Source organism: Pelmatolapia mariae, linkage group LG6 (genome assembly GCF_036321145.2).
Source record: "Pelmatolapia mariae isolate MD_Pm_ZW linkage group LG6, Pm_UMD_F_2, whole genome shotgun sequence".
Lineage (NCBI taxonomy): Eukaryota > Metazoa > Chordata > Actinopteri > Cichliformes > Cichlidae > Pelmatolapia > Pelmatolapia mariae.
This window is the reverse complement of record NC_086232.1, coordinates 27,124,059-27,134,423: the sequence shown is the minus strand read 5'-3', so window position 1 is coordinate 27,134,423 and position 10,365 is coordinate 27,124,059. Positions and strand designations below refer to the sequence as shown.

The window sequence follows — 10,365 nt, the reverse complement described above, 5'->3', positions numbered from 1 at the left end:
ATCTAAACTTCACACAGTCTCACACTAAAATAAAAAGAAAGTCGTTTACAAGCTCAAATGAAAAAACGCCTTTAATCTAAAAGTATGCCTAATCTATGTCTCACCATATTTTCGGCCACTTAGTATCAGCTGAGTGTCGGTTTAGATAATTTCAAACTGGTTTCCTGAACATGACAATGAGTTCACAGTACTCAAATGGTCTCCACAGCTACCAGATCATCCAATGAGGCACCAATGGGATGTGGTGACATGGTAGATTTGCAGGATGGATGGGCAGCTGACAAATCTGCATCAACGGTGTGACGCTATCACTGTTTAGGTTAGAAACCCCAAACAGTGATATCAGCATGGAGCAAGATCTCAGAGGAATGCTTCCAGCATCTTGTTGACTTTATGCCATAAAGAATTAAAGCATTTCTGGAAGCAAAAGGGATCCAAGCATGACATTAATGCCCATGATGAGTGTATGTAAACTACGCTACATGTGTGGTAGAATAGGTAACTAGCTATGTGTCCATAAATTATACTGATTTTGCAAGTGGTACATCCGTGCATTTAAATTATAATCTGAAAATACTCTATGCAGTATATCAAATAACTGTGGTGCGTTGCTAAAGAGCTTCTGAGAAGTCTGGAAACACCCTGCGTACACAGCTGGCTGGCTTTCCAACCTAAACAGTCACAAACATGTGATGTACACACACCAGGGGAATCACAGCAGGTCCAGAGACTGTTGTCACAAAACATCATCAAAGTGAGGCAGAGGTGAAACATCAGCTCTGTTTATATCCAGAGGATATACGGAAGGTCAGGCAGCAGCTTAAGACTAAGTTAAAACACAGCTCAGTTTGCCTTCAGAGTTTACTTCCTTAAAGGTGTGAAACAATACTGAGTAAAGCACAGCCTTCAGGTTATGTAAGGAATTATTTACAGTTTGTCCAAAAATTAGAAAATACAGATAACTGATTTAAAGGAACCTATTTTTTAATAGTGAAACTTATGATGGCAACATTTGACCTTAAGACCCATGTTTGACATTTAAAACATTTTCTGTAACTCAGTAAGTGTTACATGGTTATGTTTATTCCAAGATTTGGTAATATGTCCTCCTGTTGGCATCCATAAGTGGATACGACAAAACAGACAATAGGTGGCAGTATAGTAAAATGCAGTATCAATTTGGATCATAATATATTGGTCATCAATACCAATGCATTAACTTTTTATATGTAACTTTTTTATACAGGTCTTGGTGGCAGGGTCAATCTCATAGCCCTCTTCACAATCACACTTGTAGCTGCCTGGCAGGTTGATGCAAATCTGAATGCAAGTGTCTGGCTCAGTGCATTCATCAATGTCTGCAAACAAACAAATAGAAGAAAGAACTTGGCATCTTGGGATTCGTAAAAAAAAAAAGTAGTTTCTAATAAACTTTCTTAAATCACATGTTTATGACCCATGGCCTGGTTGTTAGGGTACAGAAATGTGTCTGTTCTCTCACCTTCACAGGTTTTGTTGTCTGCTTTTAACCTGTATCCAGCAGGGCATGAGCAGTTATATCCAATCTTTAGATCGTTGCAGTGGTGAGAGCATCCGCCATTTCCGGTCAAACACTCGTTGTTGTCTACGGAGACAAAGAGGCAGAAATATTTTAAATAATATTCATGAACAAAAGATCATTAGCCAACTGAAAACTCACATACAGAAGCTTTGCTAATGCGTTTCTGAACATAACAATCAATGACCAGTAATATTCAGATAGATGACACATAAAAAACATTTATTTAAACTAACACTGCATTTTTAGTAAGTCTACTCTTTAGCAATGAATATGGCCCCCACTTCTTGTATGCGTGCCTGACAACATCAGGACATGCTTTTAATGAGATGACTGATGTCATCGGGTATCTCCTCACAGATCTGGACCAGGGCATCACTCAGCTCCTGGTCAGTCAGAGGTGCAGTATGGCTGTGTTGGATGAACTGAATCATAATATCACCAGAGCTATTCTGTAGGATTAGGCTGCACAGCAGAGGTAGTTGTGGGTTTCTTGGTGGTTCTAGTTGTGGTGGTCGGGTCTGGCTGCCTGGGTGTAGCAGGATTTGTGGGACCTTGTGGTGGGAGCGGAGCAGCAGTTTTGTCTTTAATGGGAGGCACAGCTGGCTGAATTTCAGGATTTGATGTTAAATTCCGTCTTTTTTAGTAACAAGAGGAGAGGACGTTTACCTGCCACGCATTTCTTCATGTCCGGTCCCAGGACCATGCCATCAGGACAGGCACAGGTGTATCTGGGAGACTGCGGGTTGTTCCGAGGGGCAGGTAGGCACAGGAACTCACAACCTCCATTCGTGCACCAGTTTGAACCTAAAATAAAACAGGGAAGGCATTAGAAAAAATAATTCTAATTTCACAGATTGTTTTTTAATATTTCCTTACTGACTGGCTGCTTAAGGTTGTGGTGCAGTACGATGTCTCTTGGCTGGACGAGGTCCTTTGCCAGCTTGGTGATGTCGCTTCCTGTCAAGCGGTTGGCACTAAACACAGCAGCTTTGCTCATGTCTGTCCAAAATACTTTCTCCTGTTTTTAGAAAGAAATACAACTTGAGTTAAACTGATTAACTATAGACAATCATTCTTTACAATACAATAATTATAGTTCTACAACTGTTTACAACTGTTTATAACTTGCATAGTTCATATTTCATATTTCTGTATAGTTTTCATATTTATATCCTGTACATAGCTTGTACACTCACTACAGCCTGTACATACTTATAGTTATAGCATATTCATAACATACCTTCATACCGTGTACATTGTAACATACCTATAATAGACCCATTTTTGTAACATATCTATGTATTTTATTGCTAATATATATTCTGTAATATATCTATTGCTAAAGCACTTTATGGATGGATGCAAATGCAATTTTATTGCATATGACAATAAAATTGAATTCGGTTCTATTGTATTCTATTAACAATTAGTACAGCGCTCAACAGTTGAATCTCTGGCTTTATATGTTAAACCATTTCAGATAAAAAGCCACCATGAACTTCGTTAGACTTGGACTGGCTGGTTTTAACCATTTAAGAAAGCAACTAGTATTGTTAATAAATCAGGTAGATTTGTGGTTCCTGTCCTGCAGTCATTACCAATTCTTAGTGGCAGTTTAATCAAATAACAACAATCCCTTTGACCTGAGTCAAAGTTAATCTGGCAATAAACTGCCTTCACCACTAACCTCAAAGACGGTCAGGGAGAGTGGGTGGGAGAGTTTTTCCTCATTAATAATGAGACTGTGTCGGGCCCCTCCATTCACATCGATGCTGGAGAGAGAGTGCAGCTTGGCGTCCACCCAGTATAGACGCTGGCTGACCATGTCTGGTAGGAAAATGAAACACACAAATAATAGTTTTGACTATGATATTTTCATTAAACAGTAAATAAAATTCACTGCTAAAAATGCATTCAGGAAGCTGTGCTTACCCAGGGTGATGCCATTCGGCCACACAATGTTGTCTTTTACTAAAGTAGTGCGATCTGCACCGTTCAGCCCACTCTTCTCAATTTTAGCTTCTTTACCCCAGTCTGTCCAGTACATCAAACTAAAGAGGACACAGCAAAAAAAAAAACGTGAGGCTAAAGACAAAACGCACCAGTCAATGTCAAACTGACATTAATCTAAGGAAACGTACTCACTGTGATGTCTGTTTAAACACTTACTTGTTTACTGGATCGACTGTGATGGCTCGTGGCTTGTCCAGGTCTGTTGCGATGAGGGTCTTCCTCTTACTGCCATCCGTTGTTGCTACAGAAATAGTCTTCAAAACACTGTCAGTCCAGTAGATGTTGCCATGGATCCAGTCCACCGCAATGCCCTCTGGGGCCTCTATCCCACTGTCAACCACCACACTGTGGTGAGAGGAATTGCCAGCCACATCTATCATAGAGCTGTTTGGAGGAAGGCAAGAGTGGAGAGATTAATTTTATCTGCATCATGGGTCTTGAATGAGAGCCACTCCATACTATGCAAAATGATGTAAGAAATCCATAAAGAAATGTAACATAGAAAACACAGACACAAATAGACTTCAGAAAATATAAAGAAGTATAATTCAGTTATAAAGTAAATGAAAAGGGTAATTTAATACAAAGTGAATAAACAGAGGAGAAAATTCATATTAATTTCATATTAATTTAATAACTGAGCCAAGTGCAAGGTTATAGACCAGGATAAGGGACACGGATAAAGATTCTAACCTGTAGATTTTCTTCAGAGACAGGTCAGACCAGAAGATCATCTTGTTTGGCATATCCATGTCGAGAGCCACTGCGTTCTTCAGCTGTGGGATCACACGCATGTACTCGCTGCGGTCCACTGCCAGCTTCCTCACCTCGTGTTTGATGGTGAAGTACAAGGTGGACACTGTGCCTGGTGGAGACAGAGGAGGACAGTTTGGTTAAACTTGCTTGTCTTGTCTGAAGGTTGCGTCACAGGATCAAGCGTTAAGTGGGTTTAAGTGGGCTTTCTTTCTAACATTACCTGATTCAGCCTTGCAAGTTTTGGTTGCAGGGTCAATCATATACCCCTCTTCACAATCACACTTGTAGCTGCCAGGCAAGTTGATGCAAATCTGAGTGCAAGTGACTGGCTCAGCACATTCGTCAATGTCTGCAGAATTGAAGAAGTTGGCTCATTTGTTTCTTTCTATTGTGCACATTGTTAAATGACATGTTTACGATTGTCTGGTTCTTAAGAGGCAGAATTTTAAATGTCTCCGTCCTCTCACCTTCGCAGGTTTTGTTGTCCGCCTTCAGCCTGTATCCAGCAGGACAGGAGCAGTTGTATCCAATCTTCAGATCGTTGCAGTGGTTAGAGCAGCCGCCATTTCCGGTCAAACACTCATTGTTGTCTGCAGAGACAAACAGGCAAAAAGCTTTCAAATAATATTCACGACAAACAAATCCTTAGCTGACCGGGAATTTACTCATTCAAACCACAAGCTATGTAGGTCAAGTCTGGTATTCTAGTCATATTTCCCTACAGCCTAGCATGCAGCCATGAATGTGTACAAGATGACTTCACTTACCACACTCTTTCGCTGGTTCATCAGACCCGTCCTTGCAGTCGTTCTGCTTGTTGCACACATTCTCCGTGTCGATGCACTCCCCACTGCGACACTGGAACTTGTTTGGGCCTTCACATACTGTGGAAGAGACCAGGGGAGTATGAATGAGACCGCAATGTAATCATGTGGGACTTTCTTTTCAAGAAAGAAGGTTTCGTTTACAGTTTGTGGGTGAAACTCAATGAAATCTTTTTACCTGTATCACATTCAATCTCATCAGTGAGGTCCCTGCAGTCAGGATGTCCATTACATTGGAGGCTTTTGTTAATGCAGGAGCCGTCCTTACACTGGAACTCATCTGAGCGGCAAGTAGAATGAGCTGAAAGAGAAGGAAGAAGGTAAATGAACGAAAACACAAAAAAGAGAGATGGGGAGAGAGAGTAATGGAATAGGGATTAGAATAAGAAGAAACATAATACCTCCAGAAATTATTTACTGTCAGTCTCCATTAAAAATGTAATGTGCAGGTTGGCTTTAATGGTAACAATAAAAAATTTTTTAAAAACTCACTGCAATTAGCCTCGTCCGAACGATCCAGGCAGTCGAACTCTCCGTCACACTTCCAGTTGCCAGGGATACAGTCCCCATTCGCACACTGGAACTCGTGAGAGCTGCAGCGAGGCGTCTTCTCTGGCTTCCTTCCCTCACAGTTCTGGGGCCACTCATCAGACCCATCGGAGCAGTCTCTGTCTCCATCGCAGCGCCACATCATCGGCACGCACCTTGAGTTGTTGCATTGGAAGGAGTGAGGGTTACAGGTGGGTTTGGGACAGGAAGCCTCATCTGAGCCATCTGAGCAGTCGTTGTCACTGTCGCAAACAAAGCTCTTGGATATGCACTGGCCATTGGCACAATGAAACTCATGATATCCACACTGCTTGGCCGCTGTAATGTGATAAGAGAGGGAGATAGGAGTTAATATGGTATAAAGGTGGAAAACACATCAGCAATAACACATTTAAAATACATTTTTTTAACTTATATAAACAATTTTTTCCTACTGCAATCTACAGGTAAAAAGCACACAATACCAGTCAAGTCCAGTTTTCGTATCAGTTGCTTAGCTTTCTTATGTCACTTCAGTGGTAAATATATTGCAATGCACTGCTGTTATAGTCAGCTTTGCCACAACAGTGCCATTTCTCTGGGACACAATGGTTCAGATAGTCATCAACTGCTAAACCATTTCCCAACCTGCTGTTGCTTTCATTCACACCAAAGCAGATGAAACTGATAAAGCAGCCCCTCTGCTACTTAACTGACCAGATCAATCTCCCAGAAGTTTAAATGAATTGATTCTAATCTCTGATTAAAAAGAAGAAATGATCTGTTTTTGTGTCAAAATGCAGGTAACAAGTTGCCCAAAGATACAGTAGGAATTGTTTAAAAGTAAAAAAGCTCACTGCAGTTAGTCTCATCTGAACGATCCTGGCAGTCAAACATTTCGTCACACTTCCAGTTGCCTTTGATACAGTCCCCATTCACACACTGGAACTCATGAGTTTGGCAGCGTGTTTTCTTCTCTGGTTCCCTTCCCTCACAGTTCTGGGGCCACTCATCAGACCCATCGGGGCAGTCAATGTCTCCATCACAGCGCCACCTCGCCGGCACGCACATTGAGTTGTTGCATTGGAAGGAGTGAGGGCTACAGGTGGTTTTGGGACAGGAAACCTCATCTGAGCCATCTGAGCAGGTATTGTTGCTGTCGCAAACAAAGCTCTTGGATATGCACTGGCCATTGGCACAACGAAACTCATGATCGTCACACTGCTTGGTCGCTGTGGTGAAACAAGAGGGGAGGATAGGAGTTAGAAATCGATCAATTATGATATCAATAACAACACCTTGAGTCATTGCAATGGAAGGAGTGAGGGTTATAGTTGGGTTTGGGACAGGAAGCCTCATCTGAGCCATCTGAGCAATCGTTGTCACTGTCACAAACAAAGATTTGAGGTATGCACCGGCCACTATCACAACAAAACTCATGATATCCACACTGCTTGGCCGCTGTGGTGTGATAAGAGAGGGAGATAGGAGTTAATATGGGTATAAAGGTGGAAAACACATGAACAATAATGCTTTAAAAATACATTTTTAAAAATACATTAATTAACTTTGTCCTACTGCAATCTACAGGTACAAAGCACACAATTCCAGTCAAGTCCAGTTTTCGCATCAGTTGCTTAGCTTTCTTATGTCACTTCAGTGGTAATTATATTACAATGCACTGCTGTTATAGTCAGCTTTGCCACCACAGTGCCATTTCTCTGGGACACAATGGTTCACATAGTCACCAACTGCTAAACCATTTCCCAACCTGTTGTTGCTTTCATTCACACCAAAGCAGCTGAAAAGAATTCACAATGGTTTATGCTTTCTGACTGGACAGTCACAAGTGCTCAATATTTAATTAATTATTTAGTTATTTATTGAGCAGTATATTTCACTTTTTCACACTGAGTCCTCAGGGATACACCACAGGTAGCAGGCACAATGTAGTGCCATCACCTCAATCATCACTTCTATCACAAATCCACCTGAGGTGGTGCACCTCACCTCAAATTCCCATTCTGCAAATGTAGGTGGCATTTATTAATTATACAAATCACAAGTGGAGTCCAGTGTGCCGTGAGGACAAATTGACAATTAACATGTTGGACATGTGCAGAGGAGGCATAGTGGATATACTGGACAAGGGATGTTGAAAATGAAGCTGCCAAGCAGGAGGAAAAGAGGAAGACCACAGAGAATATTCATGGAAGTAGTGAAGGAAGACGTGCAGAGTGGTGTGACAGAGGAGGTAGGATAAGGTGAAGGCAGATGATCTGCTGGTGGGGCTGATAAAAGGAGCAGCCGAAAGAAGGAGACAACAATGTGTGGGTATGGGTATGAAGCTAAATTGTGCCAAATATAACCGTTCCCCATAAAACTATTTTTTGCTGACAGTGTGACACTATAAGCCAAGCTGGTTAAAGTAGTTCAGCAGTGGTTCATGCATCAGTTTACAACTTGAAATTAAAAAGTCTGATTTTACGGTGTTTACTGGCTCATACTGGTGGAACTTGGGACTAGTACTCTTGTGGAGGTTCAGTGCTTTGCACTGCTGTAAACATCATCTTGTTTCCAGCCATGGTTCTGACTCACAGACAAACATCTGTCCTAGAGGGAAAGATTTTGTTTTCTTATTTGCATGTAAACAGATGTACTCTGGGTTTTATCGCACATGTAGTTTTATCACACTTCTCCTTTCTGCATAAGTTTCAATGAAGCACATTGATTCTACTACAACACAGGAGGAAAGAAAGAGTTGGTGAGAAGTTCAATTTCTTACCCGTTTCAGACAAACAATGAACAAATGTCAAAAGACACCAGCAAGCAGATAGTCCTGCGAGTCCCTTACAAATCTTAGACATGTCCTCTTTTATCTTCTTTTTCTTCTCCTTCTGACAAGAATAAAAAGATGACTGTGAGCAAAACTATATAGAGAGCCTCAGTCACATGAGTGTTGCACCATTCCCAGCTGGGGTGTTTGAAATGGGCAGCCTACTCCCTCCATAAGAGTGCTTATCTTCGTCCCAACCAGTGAGTTTTCCTCTCTCTCTCTCTCTCTCTCTCTCTCTCTATCTCTGTGTAAACTGACAAATACCAGTGAATATACCTGTAAATATATTGGTTTCATAATGTTGCTCACAGATTTAAAAGGAGTTTTTGGAAACAAGTTTTTTTATTGGCAAGAAGAGTTATTGCTGTAACACGGGCTAATAGGCAAAATACAAAAGAATGTTTTTCTACATTAGCAACAACACCCCTGAGAGTAAAAATCACTTTTTCTTTTTTAATCAGAGGTAAACATTCACTCTTTCAGAGTATCCACTCAGGTGATAATATGGACGATCACATTATTCAGGAAGTACTATGGAGAGAGGGTATCTTCTCTGGGAGGTGTTGGAAGGTGGCTGGGGCACTAAGTAAGCCAAAAGGAAATGTGACAAATTGGTAAACACCATGTGGAGTGCTGAAAGAGGTCTTTGTCATTAACTTTGAAGATAAGGGAATCTACCAGTAGCCATTTTTTAAATCCAGTGTCATTAAAAAACACGCAGTCCAGAAGATTGTCGACTTGGAGCACTAGATGTGACACTGGCTTCACACCCAAGCTAGTTCACAATAATAACAACAGGGCTACACCAGGCACTCTGCGACTCTTCTGTTAGCTCCATCTCTACCATTGCGTCCAGTCCTTTCAGAGTCACTTTTTTCTCGTGTGAATAAGATCGTACCATCACACAGTCATTGTAACGTTGTATGAGATTTGTGTTACCTAGCTAAGGGACAACACCCAATGGCAAAGCTACAACTTGGTATCATCTGGCCTCTGGACCAGCGAGAGATGGTCCTCAGAAAGGAGATGGCTGAGATTTGGAACCTGCGGCCCCAACTCATCTCTGTCGTTCACGGGACTCACCAGAGAAACAGGCTCCACATCCTTACTTGCTTTTAGGAGGCTGAGGTGGTAGATTTGTTTCACTCTGTCCCCTGTTAGACAGATGCATCTACAGACTGTCTGTAGATGCATCTGCATGAAGGACTGGGGGGTCATCTGCTTCTATCATTTTATGCAAAATGAAGCTGGAAATTGGTGACAACGGCGCAGATGATTCCATCATACCCTCCCGCACCACTCTAGATTGCAGCAGTTCCAGGTGCCATTGGTTAGCCACTTCTTGCTTCGTATGAATTACAGACATTTGATGCATTTTGGAAACACCTGATTATTTATTAACTGTTTCCCACATGGAGTAACAACACTCACGTCACTTTCCCCAGCTGGCACTGCTCTCTCAATCACTCCTGGCAGCTGGATTAGAGTTTCTGCTACACTCACTATTACAACACACTGGTAAAACACAGAGTTTCACAAGTTTGTTTTGTTTGAATTTGAGAGACAGACTGCCTCTCCTGTTGACTTTTGAGCTCATAAATCAAGCTGCTACTCATTCATTCTGCTGAGGGTTGCACTCGCCACTTCTCCACTCACAACTTTTCACTCCCCACGTGTTGATATACTGCAGCAGGTCATTACATCTTTCTTTTTTGTCTCTTTCCCTTCATCTGTGTTTTGTTCCATCTACTTTTCTCTTGTCTTTCTTCTTTTCCCCGCACTGGTGGCAGCTGGCCCTTCCTTGAGCCTGGTTCTACCAGAGGTTTCTTCCTGTGAAAAGGGAGTTT

At 41.6% G+C, this 10,365-nt stretch overlaps 1 pseudogene; it reads right to left on the bottom strand.

Annotated features, from left to right (window-relative positions):
- Window positions 1-1,031: 1,031 nt before the first annotated feature.
- On the bottom strand, window positions 1,032-7,050 carry LOC134629731 (low-density lipoprotein receptor-like; annotated as a pseudogene).
- Between the last annotated feature and the right edge of the window lie 3,315 nt (window positions 7,051-10,365).